This window comes from Zootoca vivipara, chromosome 14 (assembly GCF_963506605.1).
Source record: "Zootoca vivipara chromosome 14, rZooViv1.1, whole genome shotgun sequence".
In the NCBI taxonomy this organism is placed as follows: Eukaryota; Metazoa; Chordata; class Lepidosauria; order Squamata; family Lacertidae; genus Zootoca; species Zootoca vivipara.
In genome coordinates this window covers 13,148,175-13,173,005 of record NC_083289.1, presented here as the reverse complement: position 1 = coordinate 13,173,005, position 24,831 = coordinate 13,148,175, and the positions used below count along the sequence as shown (strand labels likewise).

Genomic DNA, 24,831 nt, shown 5'->3' with positions numbered 1-24,831 from the left:
GGGGGGTTGAAGAAACGATGCAGGGTTTTTAGACAAGAACATTTTTTTAAAAAAAACACTCAACACGGGAGAAACACAGATTATCCAAATATCAGTTTTCCATAAGGATAGTAAAATTAAGATGAATAGAGTTTTGCTGGGTGCTCCCATGCTACTGTAGTCCTATTGCTGAACACTAAAGATTCATTTATTTTAGTTCTTTGTGAGCCAGTTGCTTTAAATAATCTCCAACGCTCCAAACCGACAGGAAGTTTAGTGCAGACAACAGGAAGGACATCACACAGTATGCAATGCATTTATGGAATTGGGTGTCAGAAGACATTGTGGTGGCAGCATGAACAGTGGTCAGGGGTGATGGGAATTGTAGTCCAATGACACAGGGAGGTCACCACATTGGCCACCACTATATTACAGGATTAGACAAATTCAAGTAGGAAGCTCCATCAATGGCTACAAACAGTGACAGAAGAAGGGAGCAATTTCTGTTCCTATTTGTCTTTGTCTCAACCAGCGCTGTTTCCATTCTGCTGCAGTTCGGTTTCTGCCAAATCCTATTCACCTTGCTAGTGTCATTTATGCTAATTATTTATGTGAGTTATGAATTCAACATAATCACTTTTGTAACTATTTCAACGGCATTCTTTTCAGGGCAAGGGAATTTAAGTGAAAAACGAAACACCATCAATTACACATCAATCGGGGACCCTCCCCCAACCAGCAAATAGTGATTGGTGCTTGCTGAACTGATTTCCGTTCTGAACATGGAACAAATAGGTGAAAGCCGGCAACTCCCACTTCTGTTTCTGTCGGAAATCTCCAACATCCCTAGCTGCAGATCATAATGGCTTGTCTCAGAGGGAGAATGCTTCACAGTACCATTTGTTAAGGAAAAACAAGGGGCTCATGCCACCTATGTGGTTGTGGGAGATGGGGTAGGATGTTGGATTATTATTGTATTTATTTGTTGAATTTCTATCCCACCTTTTTCTCCAAGGAGCTCGAGGTGGTGTACATGTCTCCGCCCCCCTCCTTTAATCCCCATAACAACCCTGTGAGGTATGTTAGGCTGAGAGGCAGTGACTGGCACAAGGTCAGCCACTGAGCTTCATGGCTGAGTGGGGTTTGAACCCTGGTCTCCCAACTCCTAGATTGACACTCTAACCACTACACCACACTGGCTTTCCAGATGGGCCTTTGGTCTAGCCCAGTAGGACTCCTCTTAGGTTCAGTCCAAACCACCAATATTTTGAGAGGTGAAAAAAGAGGGAAAAACTGGGACATCCCTGTAAAATCCAAGGTTTATTTGCCGAAACTATGCCTCCACTAATTGTGAATAATGAATGAATCAAAACAAGTAATAAACTCCTCGCGAATAAATGGAGAGGAAAGGAAACCACATTAGTAGAGTCAATAAGTTTTGCTGATAGTTTGTCTGGTGCCTGATGTTGTATTACACAAGAGAATTGGATGAAGGCCAAGATTTGGTGGACGGAGTCTAGTCATCCAAGATCTGTTATCTCAGGTGTTTCTCCGAGTTCATGATGGAAATTCACCTGGAAGGAAAGAGGGCCGTGCCTTATCTGCCAGCAGTTCAAATACTGCATGTAAGCAATTTAGGTCAAAATGGCAAATCACTCGAATCTATGCTAGTGGCAGGCAAAGCCTGAGGCAAATGTTGGGAGAACAACAAATAAGAATTTCACCTTCTTACAATGGGTTACTTTTTACATAGTCAGGGTTCAAGCACATATTCCGGCCAAACTCTCAAGGAGGGTGCAGAGCAGGGCTGGTGAGGGTTTTGGCGAGGAGAGATTTCCAAAGACGCCTGGAGGGTAGAATTTGACCTCTGGCCTTGAGGTTCTCCATCCCTGTCCTAGACCCTACAGTACTGCTGCCAATCAGAGTAAACAATACTAGTAGAGGTGGATCAGCAGACTTACTCAGTGTAAGGTGATGTCATGTGTTAATTCATACATATCATATATGCCAAAAACATGGCAGTTGTATCTCAGGGCCATAGCAAATGGGAATAGTTACTGTACTTTTCAATGTATAAGACTATGGTTTTTTCCTTGAGAAAATCATTCCCCAAAATGGGGGTTGTCTTATACATGGGTAGTGGATAGGTTGGACATTTGTTTGGTTGCTGCTGCGGCTGCTAGCAGCTATTGTTCATGCTATTGTTTGCTATGTCAATGGGTATTGTTGACTGGCTGACGCTGCAGCAATTTGGTGGGCGATCGGCAGCTTCTGCCAGCTCGGGGACAGAGGCGGATTTAGCAACACATGCGGTTGAGTGATTTTCGGCAATCACTCCTTAAAAAAGCTCAACAACCCTGGGTAATCCCCCTCCCCCAAGAAAAGCTCAACAACTCTGGGGAATCCTCCCATTTTCTGAAATTTGAGTCTGCCAAAATAGGGGACGTCTTATAGACGGAAAAGTATGGCACTTTTTGGACTTGGTTAAAATGTCAATTGAATGTGTGAGGGTTTCGGGTAAAAATGCTTGCTCTTTGGCTTCTGGCTCCTGAAACTGAGAATTTACTCCTTCCCTCGGGGACTCTAAAACTCCAAAATCCCAGGGATCTGAGTAACAGACAACCTTGAAGTCAAGTCAAAATGCTGGAGGGGGCAAAGCAGGTCCACAGTGAGGGTTGTGGTCTGGGAAAGCTGAGTGAGGTGAAGGAGAGGGTGGCCTGGGGAGAGTCCTGAGGGACAGGCAGAGCGGCTTGGAAGGATGTGTCTTCTTGTCTGTGCTCCCAATGGATGTGCATTTTTCGGGGCCGTGCTCTCACGGCACCAACAACAAGGTGTTTTGGAGCACCATGCACGATTGCAGCCCTGAAAAAGCGCTTTTTGGGGGAGAGATCTCAGTTTCAATTCCGTGAGATCATAAAAAGGCCACCATACTCTCACAGGAAACACAGGGTGTCCCTGTTTTTCTGGGACACTTGCAGAGATGTATTATGGGCCCCAGGCTTAACGTCTCCTGACCATGCCGTATTCTGTATCCTACTTGAAAGGAAAAATAAGGTGTAGTGAGTTGATACACTGGGAGATCAGCGATTGTGTCTCAAAAATGAAATAAAGTTGTTTTAAAAAATACCTGCAGAGAAGAGGAAGTTGGACTGGGGCCATGGTTCTGAGGGAGGAGGAACTTCACAAAACAGAAGCAGCAACCATAAGATCATAAGAAGGGTCCTGCTGGAATGGAGCAAAGGCCCCATATAGGCATTCCGTTCCTTGTAGCCAACCAGGTGCATGTGGGAAGTCCATTTGCAGGATATGAGTGCAATAACCTGCCCGCCCCCCAACAAAGCCTTTCCCTACTCTAAATAAAATTTCTGGAGTGGAGGTTCTCTTAAAGATCTTGACCGAAGGATACTCCAAGAGGAGATGACAGAAGTGTTTCATCAAATAATCCAGATTGCAGCCATTTTGGGATCTAAAGATGGGTGGGTGTGACGGATTGGCCTGGTGGGCAAAAGAACTCCAGGGTGCAGAGAGTTAAACCCCAACCTCCTGGATAAATGACGCATTCCATTCCTGAGGGGCGGGACTGCCAGGAGTTTAAAAGGAATGGGAGGCAGTTAATTCTGGGGAGAGGGTTGTGGGAGCGAGGGAGAGTGTGGGTAGGCGTAGGAGATCTTAAAGTGTTCTGAGGAGTTTAATTGAATTATATTATCTAGCCATTGTTAATTGAAACTAAGAATATGATCTAAGAGCCTGTACACATGAAACCATTACGCATTTAAAAGTCATCTAGTCTAAATAAAGCTTTCTTAAATGTTAGTGGATGTGCTTAGTTATTCCAGCTGGGTATCTAAACTCACAGAAGTGGTGGCTCAATAGAGGACAAAACTTACCTCGGGAATAGAGGCAACGGTTTGTGTCCTGGAGTTACACGGAGGAGGCTTAGGAGGATAACCTGGGGTGCTACAAAGTTGCCAGAGTGGAAAGGGCAAACTTTTGCAGTGGGGAATCAATCTGGCTGAGACCCTTTTCTGTAGGCAAGAGGTTAGTCCCTCAAACAGCCTAGAGTTTATCAAGATACCAGGCCACGTAAGCTGGAAGACTCTCTTTACTAAGGAACCCAAGTAACAGGGGTTTATTTTAAGGCGGCAGGAGAAGTGGGGGGTGGTGGTTTCACCCCTGGATTCCTGTGGCGCATTTTTAGTAATAGAGAGGGTGGACAATTCGTCACATAATTGGTGGCAGCGGATCCCCGAAAGTTTAGTGACAACGCCGGGACTGGGTTTGTCGCATATTAATTGGTGGCAAAGTCCTTGGGTTCGTCGCAGTGGGCAACTCAGGTTTCCTGCCCACCGGCTTTCAATGCTCCTGAGCTGTGGCCCTGCAGCAGCTGTTGGACTCCACATCCCATCACTCCTGACCATTGGCCATGCTGGCTGGGGTTGATGGCACTTGGAAGTCCAACAACATTTGGAGGGCCACAGGTATTTCCCACATATTGGGAATTTTCGGAGTCACATCTCTTGACCAGGGCATATAGACATGAACAAATGGTTGAGTTGGGAAAGAGCATAATTGAAGTTTATATATCACACATAAAGGGTGAAAGAAAGCTGCTGTGACCTGAGCATGACCCAGGGCTTCTGCCTTCAAGAATCCTCACCTGGGAGTTCCTGCAATGCTTCCCTTTAGCACAAGCCGCTGAAGACATCATTTAAGAATGCAAAAGGTCCTGATGTTCCCTTTGATATGAGCATTACTGTAACATGCACTGGGACAGGCTCCTTCTTGAAGAAGGTGGGTTTTCCATACCTCCTCCACCTGTGCCTATTCCCCCCCCCCCATAGTGATGTGCTCCATTCAGCAGATTACTTACCAATTGCATTTGTTAGGGGTATGCAAAAGATGCAGATTAATCACAAATCAGGAACCGAAGCGGGGCTGCTTTGGACAGATATGGAACCTTGCAAACTTGAAGCAGAATCTCTCTAAAGTCGGGAACTCTGGAGGATTTTGGGGTGCCTCAGATATTCAGGTGCTAAAAAATACAAACAGTGCTGTGGAGCCTATTGGCTGCCCCTCATGCCTGTGTTGAAAAACAAGGGAGTAAGGATCAGGGCCACAGTGAGCACAATGACACTGTGTACATCTCCGCTCAAGTTTGTGCATATGGTGTGAATGTCTGTAATGAAGGGGTCTTTGTTGCCTATACAGGCAATTCCCCATTTATGTGGGGGTTGAGTTCCAAGGCACTGTGTGCATCAGCGGGATGCATGTAAGCCCACCTCGTTCCACTCCACCCTGCACCCTTGGGGTGCCCAAAATGGCACGTACACCAGCAGTCACACGCATGCCAATTGTACATGAATGGGGAGTTGCCTGTAGCTGTGCATGCAGAAGCTTTTCTGGAATCTGCTTGCAGGCTTCCAATAGGTATCTGGTTGGCTAATGTTTGAACAGAATGCTGGACTAGAAGAGCCTTTGACCTGATCCAGCAGAGTTCTTCTTGTGTCTTCTGTCTTACAGTGCTTTTATCATTAAGCCGGACTTGGACCAGGCAGTCCTTCTAACAGGGAGCACACGTCCCTCCAGATGTTGCACCATCCCTGACAACTGACATGGTCCGACCACACCTGGAATACCATGTCCAATCCTGGGCACCACAATTTAAGAAGGATATTGACAAGCTGCAACATGTGCAGAGGAGGGCAACCAAGATCATCAAGGGTCAGGAAACCAAGCCTTATGAAGCAAGGTTGAAGGAGATGGGTATGTTTAGTCTGGAAAAGAGAAGAGTGATAGGATAAAATAGGACGACCATCTTCAAATACCACAAGGGCTGTCACATGAAAAAGGGAACAAGCTTGTTTTCTCCTGCTCTGGAGGGTAGGATTCAAACCAATGGCTTCAAGTTACAAGAAAGGAGATTCAGACTAAACATTAGGAAGAACTTTCTGACAGTAAGAGCTGTTTGACAGTGGAACGGACTCCCACAAGAGGTGGTGGTCTCTCCTTCTTTGGATGCTTTAGTTGAGATTCCTGCATTGCAGGGGGTTGGACTAAATGACCCCTGGGGTCCCTTCCAGCTCTGCAATTCTATGATTCTATGACTTTGCTGGCTATGGTTGATGGGAGTTGGAGTCCAAAAGCATTCAGAAGGTTGCAGGTTCCCCATCCCTGATATAGAGGATTCATTAAAACAGAGGACTTCCCCCTGTAAAGTAGGCCACTTTAGGGAAATGGGCTCCCCCAAGAATCTAATGTTATGTATCAGGTTTTGGAATCCTTGGAAGATTTGTCTTTCAGCGGTTAGTGAGAGTATGCACAGCAATAAAACATCACAGAGAGCCTTGTGGCACCTTAAAGACTAACAGATTTATTGTGGAAGAAGCTTTCGTGGCCTAGACCTCACTTCATCAGATGAATGAACTGTTAAGAAATACAGCCTGTGGCACTTCTCTGCAAAGCTGCTCGAAATTCCATCTTTCCTTTTATTTCCAAGGTTCAGGCTGTGAACGCCGTTGCTCATGTTGTGGCTAGTATCCACTGGGACTGGATAGAGCCAACCACAGGCGGAACCAATTAATTCCAGTTTTGTCCCCATCCTGCTCCCTGCTGAGTTCTACAAAGGCACTCATAGTCTATGGAACTTGCTTGCAGAGGAGGCAGTGAAGGCCACCATATTGCGTGGATGTAAAGAGGAACTAGACAAATTCATGGCTGCTAGCTCTGAGGCTCTACTCTGCCTCCACGGCCAGAGGCAGCCGTGCTTCTGAATGCCCGTTGCTAGAAACTGCAGGAAGAGTGCTTTTATGCTCAGGTCCTTGCTTGTGTATTTCCCAGAGGCATCTGGTTGGCCACTGTGAGGACAAGATGGGCTATTGCTGAAGTCTGGATAGCTCTGTTGGTTAGAGCATGCTGCTGATAACATCAAGGTTGCAGATTTGATCCCCACATGGGACAGCTGCATGTTCATGCATTGCAGGATATTGGACTAGATCAGGCATAGGCAACCTTGGCTCTCCAGATGTTTTGGAACTACAACTCCCATGATCCCTAGCTAACAGGACCAGTGGTCATGGATCATGGGAGTTGTAGTTCCAAAACATCTGGAGAGCTGAGGTTGCCTATGCCTGGACTAGATGATCCTTCCAACTCTATTATTCTATTGGCCTGATCCTGCAGCCTATTCTTATGTTCTTCACAGGTACAAGCACTATTTTCCCTCAAATTTTGTGTGTGAAAAATTAGCCTGCTTCCCCCTCCTTCAGTATACCTGAAGGAGCATCTCCACCCCCATCGTTCAGCCCAGACACTGAGGTCCAGCTCCGAGGGCCTTCTGGCGGTTCCCTCACTGCGAGAAGCCAAGTTACAGGCAGGGGGCCTTCTCGGTGGTGGTGCCCACCCTGTGGAATGCCCTTCCATCAGATGTCAAGGAAATAAACAACTATCTGACTTTTAGAAGACATCTGAAGGCAGCCCTGTTTAGGGAAGTTTTTATTGTTTTTAATATTCGGTTGGGAACTGCCCAGAGTGGTTAGGGAGACCCAGTCAGATGAGCATGGTATAAGTAAATAATAATAATAATAATAATAATAATAATAATAATAATAATAATAGAAACTTGCTCCCCCTGAATAATTAATGCAGATCTCCATGGTCCACACATTACATTCAACAAGTGTGCAATCTGTGTACACATTCATGCTGTTATTCATGCACAGCATTCAATGAACATACAGTCTGGGTATCTGTGTACACAATTGCAGAGCTACACATATCACCAAGTGTGCATTCTTTCGCACAAACACATATGTAGAGACAGCTTGCACCTTTGTTTGGTGCAGCATGTGAGCAATGCTTCACTCTCCTTGTTTGCGGATGAGCTCTTTGTCCCAGTCTGATGTTATGCAGGCGCATTTGGGGCTATGCGCTGCTGATCTCAGGGGGATTTTCAGATTACCAGTCAGTGTGCACAGAACTGCAGCCTTAGTGTGTCTTATTTTCCTTTGCCAAATGTTTAGAGGGCTTGTGTTTAGGGTTGATCCACCTCCAAGGCAGAGCTTCAGCTGGTGAGTTTTGTAACTCAAGAAGCTTCCCCAGACCAAGTCTTATTAAAAGACCATCCCAATTAACGAAGCAGCTGTGGGGAGGATTACTGAATCAACCCCAGATTTCGAGTGAGCTTGTCTAGCTATAAACCAGCCATTAGCCTTGCAAGGGTTTTCACCTCCAGTCACACCATAGTCCTCCTAGACTACTTAGGGTGAACACGGTTTAGTTTTATGAAGTTCAGCCAAATTAGTCTGTGACCTTTTCAAGATTAGCACATGTGGTGAATTTTCTTCATCGCCTCTCTCTGCCTCCAGATCTCCAGAAGGAGTGCTTATGGACTGCATTTTACAGAACCGAAGAAATGAGAGGGGGGAAAAATCTAGAGGAAGGGTCTTTATTCACATTATGCAAGACTATCAAAAGAATATCAGAACAGCAAAGGAACACACCAGTGTTATATTATTTTCCCATCCAGTCCTATGCCTAAAATTAAGGGGGTGGAGGAACAAAAATAATAGAATTTTCACCAGATCCGATTCTCCACTTTTTGATAAGGACACCACTTTCCACTTTGTGCCTGTCATGGGAATGAGGGGGGCAGATAGGGGGAAATTGCAGGGTGGAGAGGCTAATAGTCACTTAGTTTGGGGCCTGCTTGCCAGCCTCACTATCAGATAGATGCCCTACCTTCTTTAGAGATAGAGAAGGGCTTTTCCTGGAGAACTGGTGAAGTGTGCTAGCTAATAGACCGTGCTATCAAAATGCAAGTGCCAAAGGCACATGGAAACAGAGAGAGCACACAAGTGTTTATACGCCAAGGCTAAAAGGTTCCAAGCAAAGATGGGTGAAATGGAGTGTTTGGTTTCGTAGGACGGCATCGATATAGTGGGCATAACAGAAACCTGGCAGAATGGAGAGAACCAGGGAGATATAGTTATCTCTGTGTAAGGATTTACCAGAGGTGGCATTGATCTGTACAGCAAAGACAGCCCTGAGCCCAGCAAGTTAGAAATCTCAAAAGGGACAGACTGCTCCACAGAATCACTGTGGGTGGCGGTGGCGATGATAATGATAATTCTATTATTTATATGCCATCCATCTGACTGGGTTGCCCCAGCCACTCTGGGCAGCTCCCAACAGAATATTAAAAACATGATAAAACATCAAACATTAAAAACTTCCCTGAACAGGGCTGCCTTCAGATGTCTTCTAAAAGTTGTACAGTTCTTTATCTCCTTGACATTTGATGGGAGGGCATTCCACAGGGAAGGCGCCACTACCAAGAAGGCCCTCTGCCTGGTTCCCTGTAACTTGGCTTCTCTCCGTGAGGAAATTGCCAGAAGGTCCTCGGAGCTGGACCTCAGTGTCTGGACTGAACGATTGGGGTGGAAATGCTCCTTCAGGTATATAGGGCCCCAAGACTATCTTAGTACTGGGGACATGCTAATGGCCTGTTACGGAGTTGGGGATGATGATTAACACAATCAATCCTCCTGGCAAATTGGGAATATCCAAGTTTAGGATATTCCACCATTCTTCATCAGTTTCTTTTTCTCTGAGAAAAAAAAACGTGGCTTGTGTGAATGTAGACCAAGCTTTCCTAATACTGTAGCAAAATGACATAATGAGAGAAACTAAAGACAACAACATGAGGCAACTCTGAGGCAAGAAACAAGAAGAGGCAGTTGGTCCCTCTTAGCTGGGGCTGATTCCACAGCAAAACATACAAGCCCCACCCACCAGATACCAAGCACTCTACTATTCAAATTAGCCCCCCCCCTGTTTTTATTACATGGCTCCCTTTTCGAAATGCTGAGGGAGATAATACATGTGATCTGCTAAGGACTATACAAATGTATTATTATTATTATTATTATCATCATCATCATCATCATCATCATCATCATCAACCTCCCCATCCTCTGAGATACTGGTGGCATTTTGCCTTTTCCAATATACTAATGCCATGTGGCTTCTGCCTTATGCAGATATGATGTTTTAATTAAACAGTTTTGCATATGCTTTTAATAATGGGTTGGCAAACTAAGGCCCGTGGGCTGGATCAGGCCCAATTGCCTTCTGGATCCGGCCAGCAGACAGTCTGGGAATCACCGTGTGGATCGCCAGCATGTGTGCTCTTTCTCTCTCCCTCCCTCTCCTTCACATGGCGGAGGTGGCGCCTCCTCCCTCCCTCCCTCCTCCTGGCCTCTCCCCGCCCTGCCTAGAGGAGGAAGGGGGCTGGGCTTTGTTGGTACCAGCAGCAGCAGCGCTCAAGTGGCCACCATTTTAAGCAGCCCCTCTCCGGAGCCCTTTTGTGCGCCGCTCACCGTCCCTCCGCCCCTGCCAGCCCCTGCCACTCGCAAGACACAGGTAAGCAGCCACCGGGGCTTGTCCGGTGCTGTGGAAAAGGGAGGGGAGAGTCAAGGGAATGGCTTATAGTCCGCCCCCGCAAGGTCTGAGGGACAGTGGACTGGCCCCCTGCTGAAAAAGTTTGCTGACCCCTGCTTTTAATATTAGAGTTGAATACTCCCATTCTTCTTCTTTTTTTTAACCTGCCTCTTTGCCTGCAAGTGGCTTTCTGTGCTGTTAAAGTAGAAAAAGCAACCAAATATTTTTTATCTTCATTAATAAAGAGAGAAAGAAATCACAGAGTGGTACTTGACTTGTACAATCGTCCAAGCTGCAGTTATTCAAAATGTGATCACAGTCACCACATAACACTGCTTGGAGCTTTTGCTTCACAGTCATTCTCTAACTATGTTTTCCCCCATCAAGCTGTACCTATCAATAGGAGGAAAGTTTACATGCCATCAGATTGATGCCATGGGAATGGGTTAACTAGTTGTGAGAATTAGGGGAGGGAGAAGCTTGTGTCTCTATTATATCTGTCCTTGACTCTCTTTGGGCATCCTGTTTCACACCTAAAGAACCATGGATCTCGAAATTTTAATACTGCAATTTGTTGCAAGGGAGTTAAAAGGGGTGCTTTTTTGGGGTAAATAAAATGCAAAATTATTCCAGCCTCCCTTGAGCTACTTGCGTACTAAGTCTCATATTTTGGAGGGGGAAATCCGAATATTTCTGCTTGCCCCACCTATATAAGGCTGCGTAGACCAGGGGTCAGCAAACTTTTTCAGCAGGGGGCCAGTCCACTGTCCCTCAGACCTTGTGGGGGGCCGGACTATATTTTGAAAAGAAAAGAAAAAAGAATTCCTATGCCCCACAAATAACCCAGAGATGCATTTTTTTAATTAAAAAAATCACACATTCTACTCATGTAAAAACACGCTGATTCCCGGACTGTCTGCGGGCTGGATTGAGAAGGCAATTGGGCCGGATCCTGCCCCCAGGCCTTAGCTTGCCTACCCATGGTGTGGACATGTTTCTTCACTCCCACTGGTTTTGGGAAGCAGTGTAGACACAATGTAAGCCATATCTGTTCTGTCATTTCTCAGGAAAGACTGTGCGTTGATAAGTTTTTTCCCCAAACCAGCATCAGTCCAAATTGAGGAAAAGAAAAACCTAGATGCATTGTGCATTGCCGATCAGTCAATGGTCTGCATTTTCTTCTTATACACCCCACTCCCCTCGATTTTACGGTGAGCCTAGAGTACCATCATGCTACAGATGGGAATATTTTTGTATCAGGCATGATAGTACATATGGTTCCATAGTGATGACGTCCAAGGGTCTTCCCCCTTCATTGGCACTATAAACACAACTGTGAGGAAATATAGTACATAAAGTAACTCAATCCCTCTGGTAAGGCGTGAAGGATGCCAAGGATATTGGTTGTTTGGACTCATTCAATTTACAGTCTTGTGAATAAAGGAGCTCATATTCCAAAATGGGCCATGTGTTTGTCTGTCTTCGGATAGGTAAATTTATCCACTATCAAAGCTTCCCATATGGTTCCTTTGTGGGCCATCTGCTGTCTGGAGGGGGAAGGGGAGGAGGTAGGGAATCTTTGCCACTTTGCGGCAATGATGGTTGGGGCTGCTAACAGGCGGGATTTCAACAAGGACAGCTGCATCCTTTCTGGACATCCTCCCCACCCCCCCACCTGCACCAAAACACGCTTCCCCGAGCTCCTTCATTCTTTATGTGAACAAAATCACTCCCCAGCCATTCGGCAGGTGTAAAAAAACAGGTCATTTTGCAAGGCCTTCCATGTACAAAGGGGGGGGGGGAAGGGTGGCAAATTTATCTGACTATTACCAACTTGGAACATATTTAAAAATATAAAAACAAGGTGGACAGGTGGTCACGCAGTGATTGATCCTGAACCATCAACATTCAGGGGTGCGTGTAAGTGAACCTGTACCTTTGTATAAAGGTAAAGGTAAAGGGACCCCTGACCATTAGGTCCAGTCGTGACCGACTCTGGGGTTGCGCGCTCATCTCGCATTATTGGCCGAGGGAGCCGGCGTATAGCTTCCAGGTCATGTGGCCAGCATGACAAAGCCGCTTCTTGCAAACCAGAGCAGCACATGGAAACGCTGTTTACCTTCCCGCTGTAGCGGTTCCTATTTATCTACTTGCACTTTGACGTGCTTTCGAACTGCTAGGTTGGCAGGAGCTGGGACCAAGCAACGGGAGCTCACCCCGTCACAGGGATTCGAACCGCCGACCTTCTGATCAGCAAGCCCTAGGCTCAGTGGTTTAACCACAGCGCCACCTGGGCCCCTGTACCTTTGTATAAGAGAGCCAATATGATATTCTGGTTAAGAGCATGAGACTAGGACATGGAACACCAGCGTTCAAATCCCCACTCAGCTAGGAAGCTCAGTGGCAGAGGTGCCTACTCCTGGGGGGGCTGAGACAGTTTCAGTCCCCCATATATTTTTTTATGAGGGGGCCAGGCCCCACCAATGTTCAGCCCACCCGATCCTTTGGAGAAGCTAGCACCTCTGCTTACTGGGTGACCTTGGACCTGCCTCTCAGTTAGTTCAAGCCACCTCACAGGGTTGTTGTGTGGACTAACTGAGGAGTGGGAGACCCATGTACATCACCGTGAGCCCCTTTTTACTTTTTATTATGTATTTTGTGATTTTATGTTGTAACCTCCCTGAGACTTGTGGGTATAGGACGGTATACTGCTACTGCTGCTACTACTACTACTACTAATAATAATTTAGCAAAAAAGTGGGATATAAATGCAACAAATGAATAAAATGAATAAGCTTAGTTACAGGTAGGTAGCCATGTTGGTCTGCTGTCATTGAAATAAAATGGAAAAATTCCTTCCAGTAGCACCTTAGAGACCAACTAAGTTTGTCATTGGTATGAGCTTTCGTGTGCATGTGTGTATCTGAAAAAGTGTGCATGCACACGAAAGCTCATACCAATGACAAACTTAGTTGGTCTCTAAGGTGCTCCTGGGAAGAATATTTCCCATTTTGTTTTAAAATAAATAAGTAAGCAAAGGTCATTTCGGCATCTGCAGAGATTACATTGCTATAGAGTTCATTATGTTTTGCTTATTTGATTTACTGTAGAAGATTTACATCCTGCTTTTAGACTAGAAGCAACAACAAAGTGGCTAACAGCACCTATGAACTGAAAGATACACCAAGAAGCACCTGCTCAAAGAAACAGAACAACCAGCCCCATAAGGTCAGGAGCTGGAGCCATATTTCCTTCCTACAGGGCAGCTGCTATAACTTTAGGAGCATAGGAATATAGGAAGCTGTCAAATCAGAGAATTGGTCCATCTAGCTCAGTCTTATCTACACTGACTGGCAGTGATGGAGGTGCTGAGGATTGAACCTGAGACCTTCTGAAATCCTTGGGAGTGGGGGCAGGATATATCCTGTGGTGCTGTTGGTTAGAGCATGGTGCTGATAACGCCAAGGTTGCAGGTCCGATCCCCATTTGGGACAGCTGCATATTCCTGCATCGCAAGGAGTTGGAATGAATGATCCTCAGGCTCCTTTCCAACTCTATGATTCTATGACCATCAACAGCAACATTTATTTTATGCTGTGTTTGGGATTTGAAATGCTTCAATTGTTCAGCATTTTAATTTTGTGCAAATGACTTTAAGACATATTGTAAAAAGTGATGAACAGAGAGAGAGAGAGAGAGAGAGAGAGAGAGAGAGAGAGAGAGGAGAGAGAGAGGAGAGAGAGAGAGAGAGAGAGAGAGAGAGAGAGAGAGAGAGAGAGAGAGAGAGAGATACCTCCGTGAATGTCCACCTTGTCTAGTGTCCATTCCGGCAAACGTCTGCGGCAAACCCGGAAGTACCAGAACGGGTTACTTCTAGGTTTGCCGCTCACGCATGCGCAGAAGCGCAAACTGCTCTGCATGCGTGTGCAGATGTGGCACTTTGCCCTGTGTCCTTTTCGGCTAGTGGCCGGGCTCCATAATGGATCCTGGCTGCAAAATGAGGTGTGACTGTACACACACACACACACACACACACACACAGGGATATATATATATATATATATATATATATATATATATATATATATATGCATGGTTCCCACCACCACACACAAGAAGGTGGTACCAGCAGGTTGGGGAGAAAACTCTGAGCCTGCCAGTCTCTTCTCTTTGAAGATGGGGGGGGGGCTCTAAAACCATCCAGTGATGACTGAAAATACTCAGTGCTTACAGAATGTTGAGCATCTCCAGGTAGGACTTGGAGAGACCCTGTCTCAAAAGCTTGAGAAGTGCTACCAACCAGTGTAGACAATATCAAACTAGATGAAGCAATGGCTCTGACTCCGTATAAGGAAGCTTCCTGTTTGGGAAGGGGGTGTAGCTCAATGTTAAAGCACGTCAGGGGCTGGACTGAGGAGGAATATTTGGGACCCCCCCCCTGTCCTGAATCTTCCCGAGAAGAGGAGGACAGTATAGATTTGCAACAGTGATTTGCAACAGTAGTTCAGAGGCTGCAAAGGGGAGAAGCTGGGAAATATTGGGAGAGGAGCAGCAGGAAGAAGAAGCACCAGGGGAGAGACAGCTGGCAGACTCAGTGTCTTTGGAAAGCATTCCTGACCCGACCCCCTCAGGACCCGGCGTGCATTGAGAGTAGGAGAACAGAAAGCTCAGAGGCAGAAAGCTCAGATCAGCCAGCGCAGGGATGGTGTAGAATAGCGGGGGGGGGCACTTTACTCAGAGCGATGCCATTATCGAAGACAGACTGCATTCCTACATCTCTCACTGTGAATATTGAATAAAGCATTTGGCAAGAACTCTTCTCATTTACCAGCTTCTTGGCTGCCACCATGAGAGGGATAGGCTTCCCTGAAGACTCACAAAGCATTTGCTTTGTATGCAGAGCTTCCCAGTTTCAACCAACATCACCTCCAGGCAGGACTGGGACAGACCCCCATCTGCAATCCTGGAAAGCTGCTGCCAGTTCATGTAGACAGTACTGAACTAGGTGGACCAAGGGTCCTACATAGTGTAAGTCGGCTTCTTATGATTCTAGGGCACTACACACTTGGTCTGCCATTACATGTAGCACAGTATCACCGTACTGACCAGCTCTGCTATATTTTCCGTGGCAGCCATGCAAACAGAAGTAGAGGCAGAAACCTGACAAGGTGGCACCATAATCCTGCCTTAACAGCTGAGACAGGCATGGATTAGACTCAGCCGGGGGAGCTAGAGTAGAGTGATGCTGAGGCTGAAGGAAAGAAACAAACAAAAACAAAAAACAATTTAGTAGCAATATTTCCCCCCTGTAAAGTCTCGAAATGATTGGAGCCATTTTTATAGGGGATTTGCTGCAATAAATTTCGCTACCAATGAGGTCAATAAGAGAGCAGAGTGACTCCAGGGCTTTTATCTACTGTGCACGGGTTATATTGCCGAAGGAACTCAAAAAAAGTAGAGAGAGAGAGAGCTGGAACGAGGCCTTGCATTTTCAAGCCTCCGCTGCTGTAGTATTCCTTATTTATAGCTATATCAACACAGAGGAGGGAATGCCGAAAGATACCTATGGTGTTGCACTTCATAAAGGCATAGCAAAGTAACAAAAGATGAAAGGACAGCTTCCCCCAATTATTTGAGGAAGTGTCATAGCTTTCATGGCAGAACACCCATTCTTTAATAGAGCATTTTTTTCTTGGACTCCCAGAAAGGGTAATGTTTCCTTTGGGTTCGGGGCCCTGAGCTGGAGGATACTTGTTGCAAAACGCACACCGGTGCACAAAGACGTATGCTGCAATGTCATGTCTTCATGATGACAAGGGTTCCGAGGGTGCCCCCTATTGGTTGCTCCCCCAAAGTGAGGCCTTTGTGAAACTTGTGCATTGACAGTATCTTACAGCATGCATTGTGAGCTTTCAAATTCGACATTAACAGACAAAGCAGTCTACCTGTGTGGACGCTCGTGTACCCTCAACAGGTCTTCTTTTCATTCCTTGTCCCACAAAGAACACGCACGTCGACACAAATGGCACCCATCACGTGCCCCGCTATAGCTTTTAAAGTCCCTTCTAGTTTCAAAAAGCAGATTGGGTGCGAGGTCTCTTGCTCTTGATGGGGTTATGCTTCCTCTGAAGGAGCAGGTTCGTAGCTTGGAGGGGTACTCCTGGATCCTTCGCTGTTGCTCGAGACCCAGGTGGCCTCAGTGCCCCAGAGTGCCTTGCACCAGCTTCAGCTGGTGGCCCAGCTACACCCCTATCTGGACAGGATAGCATAACTACTGTTGTCTATGCTCTGGTAACCTCAAGGTTAGTTTACTGCAATGCATTATATGTAGGGTTGCCTCAGAAAACGGTTTGGAAACATCAGCTAGTGCAGAATTCAGCGGCCAGGTTGCTCGCGCGAGCAAAGCGGTTTGAGCACAACAATCCTGGTCAAACTGCATTGGCTACCAATTAGTTTCCGGGCCCAATTCAAAGTGCTGGTTTTGACTTAAATGGCGCAGGACCGCCAAACCTCAAGGACCGCCTCTTTCCGTATGAACCTACCCTGGACCCTGAGATCATCTTCTGAGGCCTTCCTTCGTGTGCCTCCTCATTGAGAGGTCCAGAGGGTGGCAACACGAGAACGGACCTTCTCTGCAGCGACTCCCTGGCTGTGGAATGCTATCCCCAGGGAATTTCACCTGCTGGCTTCATTATACACCTTTAGGCACCAGGCAAAAACGTTCCTTTTAAACCAGGCCTTTGGTTGATTTGACTGACCCCTACGCCCTTTTAAAGTGTGGGTGTGTGGGTGCGTTATTGGGTTGTTATTTTTATTTTGATTATGTATTTTGTGGTTTTATAGTCTGATTTTATTTTGTGAACCGCCCTGAGACCTGTGGGCACGGGGCAGTATATAAATAACACTAACACTAACACTAACAATGCATGCTGTCCCCTCTTTTGGGTGGTCTGGAACCCCAGCAAGGTTAAAGTGTGGGATTCTGCCTATCTGATGTTGACCAAAGGGTAACGGCGGCGGTAGCTGAGTTTTTGGTAGCAGTCCTCCAAGGAGCAGGTTAACAAGGAAAACCACTGATTCTATATATGTAGCCAACTGCTGCCTTTTTATATATATTTCAAGGCTTTTATATGCTATTTTCTCTTTTATGCTTTTATTTGCAAAATGCCTAATAAAGGTTTGATAAGTATAAGCACTAACAATGAAGGAAGTTGACAGGCAATGCTTTTTAACTCCCTGGACTGGTTGTAAGTTAGAAGATTGGCACGGCAGGTAGGGATTGGCTGAGGTTGGTAGGGTACTGTCACATTTGCTATAACAGACCAGCCTCCACTGACCTGTGGGCAGCATTTGGAGGGGGCAACCTGGGGGATAGGGCAGCATTAGCAGAATTAGTGTCTGGGGTTCCACTCTCCTTCATAGAACGATTAATGCTGCCTTCTTTGAATTCCCAAACAGGGCTAGTGAGTTGATGCAAAAGGAGTTGCACTCCTTTCCAGCTTGGTATATATACAATAGTGCTTGTATGAAGTGTGCTATGATGTACACAGTAGGCCTAGACAGCCCCCTCCCCCCCAATGCCATTATGGCACACTCTATTTACAATGAACGTAGCTAAAAATATAACAGGAAATCGATGAGTAGCAGATAGAGACGGGTTGGGGGAAAGAGGGGGATGGGAATGCCTGTCAACTGGGCCAGCTTTGTCATTGCCTTGGGTAAACATGGAAGATTGCAGGACAGCAGATTAGACCGGACTGAAAGCAAGAGGAAGGCTTCTCCTTCAAATGAAATGAGCTAGCTTTTGGAATGTTTTCTGAAGGATGCAAAGAAATGAAAGATTTCTGGCAAGACAGATCCATCATCCGTGGGATATGGCCATGGATTGCGTTTGACAAGTTGTGTGGCCGACAGGTGAATTAATTCTTTACATGTCTGCTCTCAGGACCTGGTTCCCAACAACCGTGTACTCAGAGTAGACCCATAGAAATTAAAAGACCTGAGTTAGTTGTGTCCATTAATTGGAACAGATCTCCTCTGAGCAGGAGTAACACTGGATACAACCCACAGAGTAGGGACAATGCTTCTGTGACTTAATTTATAACTCCCCGTGGACTGTGTAATTTGAATTCTGAGATCTCACTTCCCTGACCCAAGACTGCCTAGACTCTCTGTGTTGTCAGAGAAGATCAACCAATGGCAACTAGAGAGGAGGGCTAGTCAGAGAGACAGAATGAGAAGACAAAAAAAAAAGAGCACATCATTGTGGAGGCGGGGGGAATGTGATTTCTCTTCAAAACTTCCATTATCCTCTCACTTTAAACTATTTTGGGAAACTGAAAAATCTCAAAGAATACCCTCCCTCTACAACAAAACCCCTTACAAAGCAATCTGGATTTAGCAACAAAGCTTTGATGACTACAGTCCATTGAGTTAGTTATCCTGGTTAATTGGATTGATGGCGACAACTGTAATTACCAGAGATGAGACCGCTTCTCTTGTAATTACTTGTCAATCTTCGGAGTGAGTTTGACTTTAAGGATATGTACAGTAGATTCTCCCAATTACAAGCAGGTTAAGGAGAGCATGATATATTGGAACTAATCATGTTTGTTATTGTGTAGAAGAAGTAAAGAAATGGCGGCGGCAGCCAAGAGAATGTCTAATCAGAAGCAACTTTCCAGATTCAAAGGCATTAATCCACAAAGCTTTACCGCTACGTGGCTTAGCAAGATAAACACACTACTGAAGAATTGAAAGGATTTCTTTTTAACCTAAAGAATCACAAATTACTCAAGAGCATTGCAATGCCAGCAGTCACATTTTTTGTTATTACATTGTTTAAAGAAGAAATGAAGAAATTTCCAAAATACACATTAAAGGTGGGAATAGTTTGAAATACTGTAATGAGCTTTTAGGTGTAGGCATAGGTCCCAACATTTAAATATTTGCTACTAATACAAAACCTCTCAGGGCCGTCTCTAGGCCAGGGCTGGGTGGCGTGAGGCGCCCAGGCGCTCAGCCACCAAGGCGCCAAAGGGGCGCCGAACGGCTGGTTCCGGCTGAGCGCGGCAGCCAGGAGCTCCATGCGAGGCGCCTAAAGCGACGGCAGTAGCAGTGAGTTGCAGAACCAGCGAGACTGCTGCCACTCTAGGCAGGAGTCTCGCTGATTCTGCAAGAAGAGGAGATGACCCTGACGAAGAGGCTCCAGCAGCTCCCCGCAGTATCGAAGGTTGAGTGAGTTGACTTCTCCTCAGGCAGCGGGTCATCTAGTCCAACCCCCTGCAATGCAGGAATCTTTTGCTCTGCATGGGGCTCGAACCCACGACCCCGAGATTAAGAGCCTCATGCTCCGCCGACGGAGCTCTGTCAATAGCACAGCGGGGACCTCCTGTTGCGCTCCATTGAGGCGGCGGACGGGAGGGAAGGGTGGGGGGGCGCCTGAGGGATCCCTGCACCACGGCGCCAGATAGGCTTAAGACGGCCAGATAGGCTTAAGACGGCCTTACAAATAACTGGGATTCAGAATTTGCTTAATGCTCACAAGTCACTTGTTATTTTAACTGAAGGGACACAGGAGGGCAATAAGGGAACTCGGATTATGCTCATCTGTACCTGGAATGTGTTTATACCAGAATTGCTTCAACCTTTACAGACTGTGGTCCAAATCCACAGGTGTGAGGGATAAATCAGCGCCATCAACATTATAACCCTGGTCTAGGGCTGGGCGATAGAAGCTTTTCAACATTGCAGTATATCACCAGCCAAACATCACGGTCTGGCGATATACCACAATGTTGAAAAAAACAAGCTGCGTTGGCCTCAGCCTGCGAGGCGGCGGGTGAAATTGCTGCAGCTCTCAACACGGGACCTGTGGCAATTTCACCCCAGCACCTAGCGGGCTGGGACAAGGCAGCTTGTTTGTGCGGCTCAGCTGTGGGGCGGGAGGGCTCCTGATCCCCAGCTGAGATCCCTGGTGCTCCCCGTGCTTGCGTGGGAGCCAACGCTGGGCTGGGGAATCCTTTAACCCAGGGGTCGGCAACCTAAGGCTCATGGGCCACAAGCGGCCCACGGGGGTCGTTTAACGAGCCTGCCCCAAACCGAGCCGCCTGCTCGGCGAGTCCCCGCGTGCTGCGCTAAACCGGCGCAGTGCAGGGACATGCTTCCGCAGCACCGGCAATCGTGTCTGCCACAGACGCAGGTGCCGGAAATGCAGTATCAGGCCCACAGAGGGATCTCCGCTGGAGTGAACCGGCCCAGGTGAGGTAAACCTTGCCGACCCCTGCTTTAACCGCTCGGCTGATGGGAGCGGCCACCACACACTCCTCAGCCGAGCAGTTTAAAGAAGCAGAGGGAGGAAAAGCGGTACTAGTGCCTCACCAATGCAGCCTTTTTCTCCCTCTGCACAGCATGAGGGCAGAGTGGGATAGCAGTTTTACTCAGCGACATATCACTAGTGAAACTGCCACCACTCCTGAGTCCCTCTGCTAGCAATGCTCGCTGGAAGAATTTCACTAGCAGAGGGACTCAGGAGCGGGGGCAGTTTCACCAGCGATATATCGCTGAGTAGGGTGGATGTGATTTAAATTGATTTAAATCACGATTCAAATCACTAGACAGTAAGACTTGATTTAAATCACTAGTCGGTAAGACTTAATTTAAATCTTTTTTTTACAGAAAGACTCATTCTTGCTGGTATAATCTTAATATTTACAACCAGATGAAGGTTTCATTTTTGGAACAATACATTTCCAGAGTAGTTTTTACAGTTATATTGAAAATTACTGATTTGGTTATATTATTAGAAATACATAGACAGATGATTATGAAATTATTGTGAGGTTTAATAAGTTAAATGTTAATATTTGGACAGCTTTTCTCCCCCCCCCTCTGAAAACTTAGACTGAGTTTTAGCACACATGAAAAACTTAAAACAAATCCTTATTTCCTAATAAATAGCTTTTGGACTATAATGTAACTTAAACTATCCTTAGAATATTTTTTCCTCAAAAACATTTTATTTTAAAAATCCAATTTATTTTAAAAATCTGATTTTTTAAAAAAATGAATTTAAATCAAAGAAATCCGATTAAAAATCATGGATTTTTATCCACCCTGTCGTTGAGTGAATTCGACATCTCGGTCTGCTCCTCATACCGATCCTGGGTGATATGTTGATATATCACCCAGGCCTACCCTGGTCACCTGCTTCACATGCTCTGATAAATAAATAAATTGCCAACTGATGTGGAAATGACAAGACTGAGAAAACAATAAGTTGAGAGGAAGCAAAATTGAAAGATTCATTCATACCTAGCTGCAAGTAGTATTTTATGGGATATGTTAATTATAACTGCTGATATACTAGTAGTTGGTACACAAATATGAATAGGCTTGTGATTTTATTTCCAGCATATATATATTTTTAAAAAATACTAAGAGTGGTATATTTAAATATATTACAATTTATTTAATATTCACAATATAAATTATCCCCTTCATTTCATCACATGAAAGATATATGCCCAACTCATATTTGAGTGATGACCACTACCTGGTATTGGGCATGCAAAATTAGTTTTGAAATGTATTGGAGGCCCACGGCTGAACAATTCACTTCAGCCTTCAGCACAAATTTTGAAAGAGTCTTAAAAAGGAATAGGATATTTTTCATGCTTTTTTTTTTAAAGCACTATGCCTAAACTCTTTCCAGAGCAGGCACATCACCCTGACGTCACCTGAGATTTTAATAACACAAGTGGTGCCCATTATATATGACCTCTTAAGTTGAGTAACAATGGAGCAAAGTGTTCCTTCTTTTATGCTCTAATCTCCGAAAATGAGATCCAGACATTTCCAGCAATCCTTTGATTGATACTATTTGAAAGCTGAACAACTTGGTTAATTAGCAGTCCTGTAGGGGCACTCTCTGAAGTGCACTGAAAACTATAATTAAAATATTACATTACAGCAGTATGAGAAGGCAATCTACTTTTCTCTTTTTCTTCTCTTTCTCTCTCTTCTTCTTCTTCTTCTTTAAAAAAATTCTAAGCCTAAAAAACGTTCTTTCCCAAAGGTGCTCTGCTATTCTCATAGACCTCTGCAAAGGCTCCATCCATGTGATCTAGCTTCAGAGGTTAGGCGCTCGTCCTTTTGTTATAAAAAAGAAAGAAAGATAAAACACCTCTCTTGTTAAGGATCTAAGCTCCAGCCGGTCACTTCCTGCTTGATCTCTGGATCTTTTAAATCCCGAGCACAACCAAGGACTTGTGACTGTTCCAGTTTAAAGAACTGATGCCATCGACAAAATATATTTAACTTAAGGGCACTTAGATATTTTTTTTGGGGGGGGGATGGATCAACAAGAACAATCCATGACTGACTACATTTTGACCTTTTCCACTGTGTATATATGTTTCTTTTCTGATAACAGAGCACCAGTGATAATTATAATATTTTTTAAATAGATACCGGTATCTCTTTATTGTAATAAAATCTCTATGTGGTTTTAATTTGTTTCCTGCCCTTCCTCCCAAAGGAGGCAATAATCACTACCGAAAACATTTTTAAAAGCTGGTCTACGAAAGGCTGTAGCTGACGAATCAGGCTAAGTTGGGCATAAGCTCTCCTAGTCACAGAGCACAGTACTGGGGAAACCCAGCCAGATGGGCGGGTATAAATCATCATCATCATCATCATCATCATCATCATCTGGTTACAGGTAGGTAGCCGTGTTGGTCTGGGTCGAAGTAAAATAAAAAAATTCCTTCAGTAGCACCTTAAAGACCAACTAAGTTTTTATTTTGGTATGAGCTTTCGTGTGCATGCACACACTTATCTGAAGAAGGAATCATCATCATCATCACTCCCAGCCTATGAACCAGTTCTATCAGAGGGAATGCAACCCTTCCCGGAAAAGATTGTACACAATCCACAGTACTTCTATCTTATCAGCATTCAGACTGGGTTCCATAGCCCCTATCCGATCCATCACTGCTTCCACACCTGTCCAACACCTTAACAGTCTTTCTTGATTCCGATGGAATGGGCGTCACCACCAGGCAGCATTAATGGTGCATTGCTAACATTGACACTTCCTGGGAGTGTTCACATAACCAAGCACTACAGAGATCATTCGTGGGAGTTCTTTGCACACCAGGGGAAAGCGGAGGCCACCATTGGTTCACACGGAGGTAGACTTGCAACTCTTCCTCTGTTAAAATTTGCACCCTGCCTTTCTACCAATGGCGAGCAAGGCAGCTGTTGTCAATAACGTGAGTACAATAAAGTATAAGAAAATGCAGTAAGACAGCAATATAATATTAAATAAATAACACAAAAATGAGTCTCGTAAAACGTTAATAAAAGCAACTCGTGGTCTTTTGCATTTGATTTTTGATTAAAAAAACCACTGCCAATATATTTACAAGTCAGTTTATTGATCTTTATTTTGCCCTTCTAAATAAGGATGTCACCTACAATGGAAGGTCATTAGAGATGGGGTTAGCTGGGCCTCCCTGGGCAAGGAGTTTCAGAGTCCAAGAGCAGTCACCAAGAAGGCTGCATTCAGACAGATTGGGGGTGGGGAACTGTATTACTGGACATTCTACAGGTGTGTCCTCTATTACTATATAGCGCACACACTCCCTCAGAGGTGGGGGACCTGTGGCCCGCCAGATGTTGCTGGGTGCCATTCAGTATGGATGGGGAATGCCAGCAGCAGTGCCTGAAAAAGCTGCTGCTAGTCAGAATAGATGATACTGGGCTGCAAAAGGATGCCTGACTTTGTACAGGCACTCAGACCAGGCAGCTTTGTATGCACCTTGTCAGACGGAGTTTCTCTTCATTTAACATCTCTGGCCAATGTAGAAGAAGAAGTGCCACTTGTATGCCATACTGATCGCAGAGCATTAGCACATCGCCACAGTGGAAACCTTTTCATTAGGCTGACTTTGAGAAACACACATACATGCATGCTTAAAATGCTGGAAACAGTGGCTCATCCATCATTAAAGGTGGACAGTACTTACCTTCTTCAGATGTTAAATGTTGAAACTAGAGTGGAAAAAGAGGGGGGGAGAGAGATGAAGCAATTTATACAATCTCATTCATGTGCAGCTATGATTTGTTCTACACAGTTGCAGTTGCACCTACAACTAGAACTGAACTGATATAAACATAATCTGGTTTATACAGTTTGCTTTATACAAATCAATGGGATTTCAGTTTTTGTTGGGATAACTTCCCCATTTAAATGCAACTGGAATGTTAATTAAAACGCAGAAAGGGTGGTTAGGGATGCAATGCTAAGATGAGCATGGATGCACGAGTGTGCAGATACCCACAGCGAAAAAATTCATCTGCTCTGCCTCTCCCCTGTTCTTCTGGCTGCCATGCAGTATGTTGAACCCTGCC

At 45.3% G+C, this 24,831-nt stretch overlaps 1 protein-coding gene across 1 annotated transcript in view; it reads right to left on the bottom strand.

The window, feature by feature from the left end:
• Positions 1 to 24,468, bottom strand: part of SEMA6D (semaphorin 6D) — a 157,482-nt gene extending 133,014 nt beyond the window's left edge. The window contains exon 1 of the mRNA XM_060282527.1: positions 24,447 to 24,468. The gene's annotated coding sequence lies outside the window, so the exon portion shown is untranslated. The remainder of the gene's footprint in view (positions 1 to 24,446) is intronic.
• Between the last annotated feature and the right edge of the window lie 363 nt (positions 24,469 to 24,831).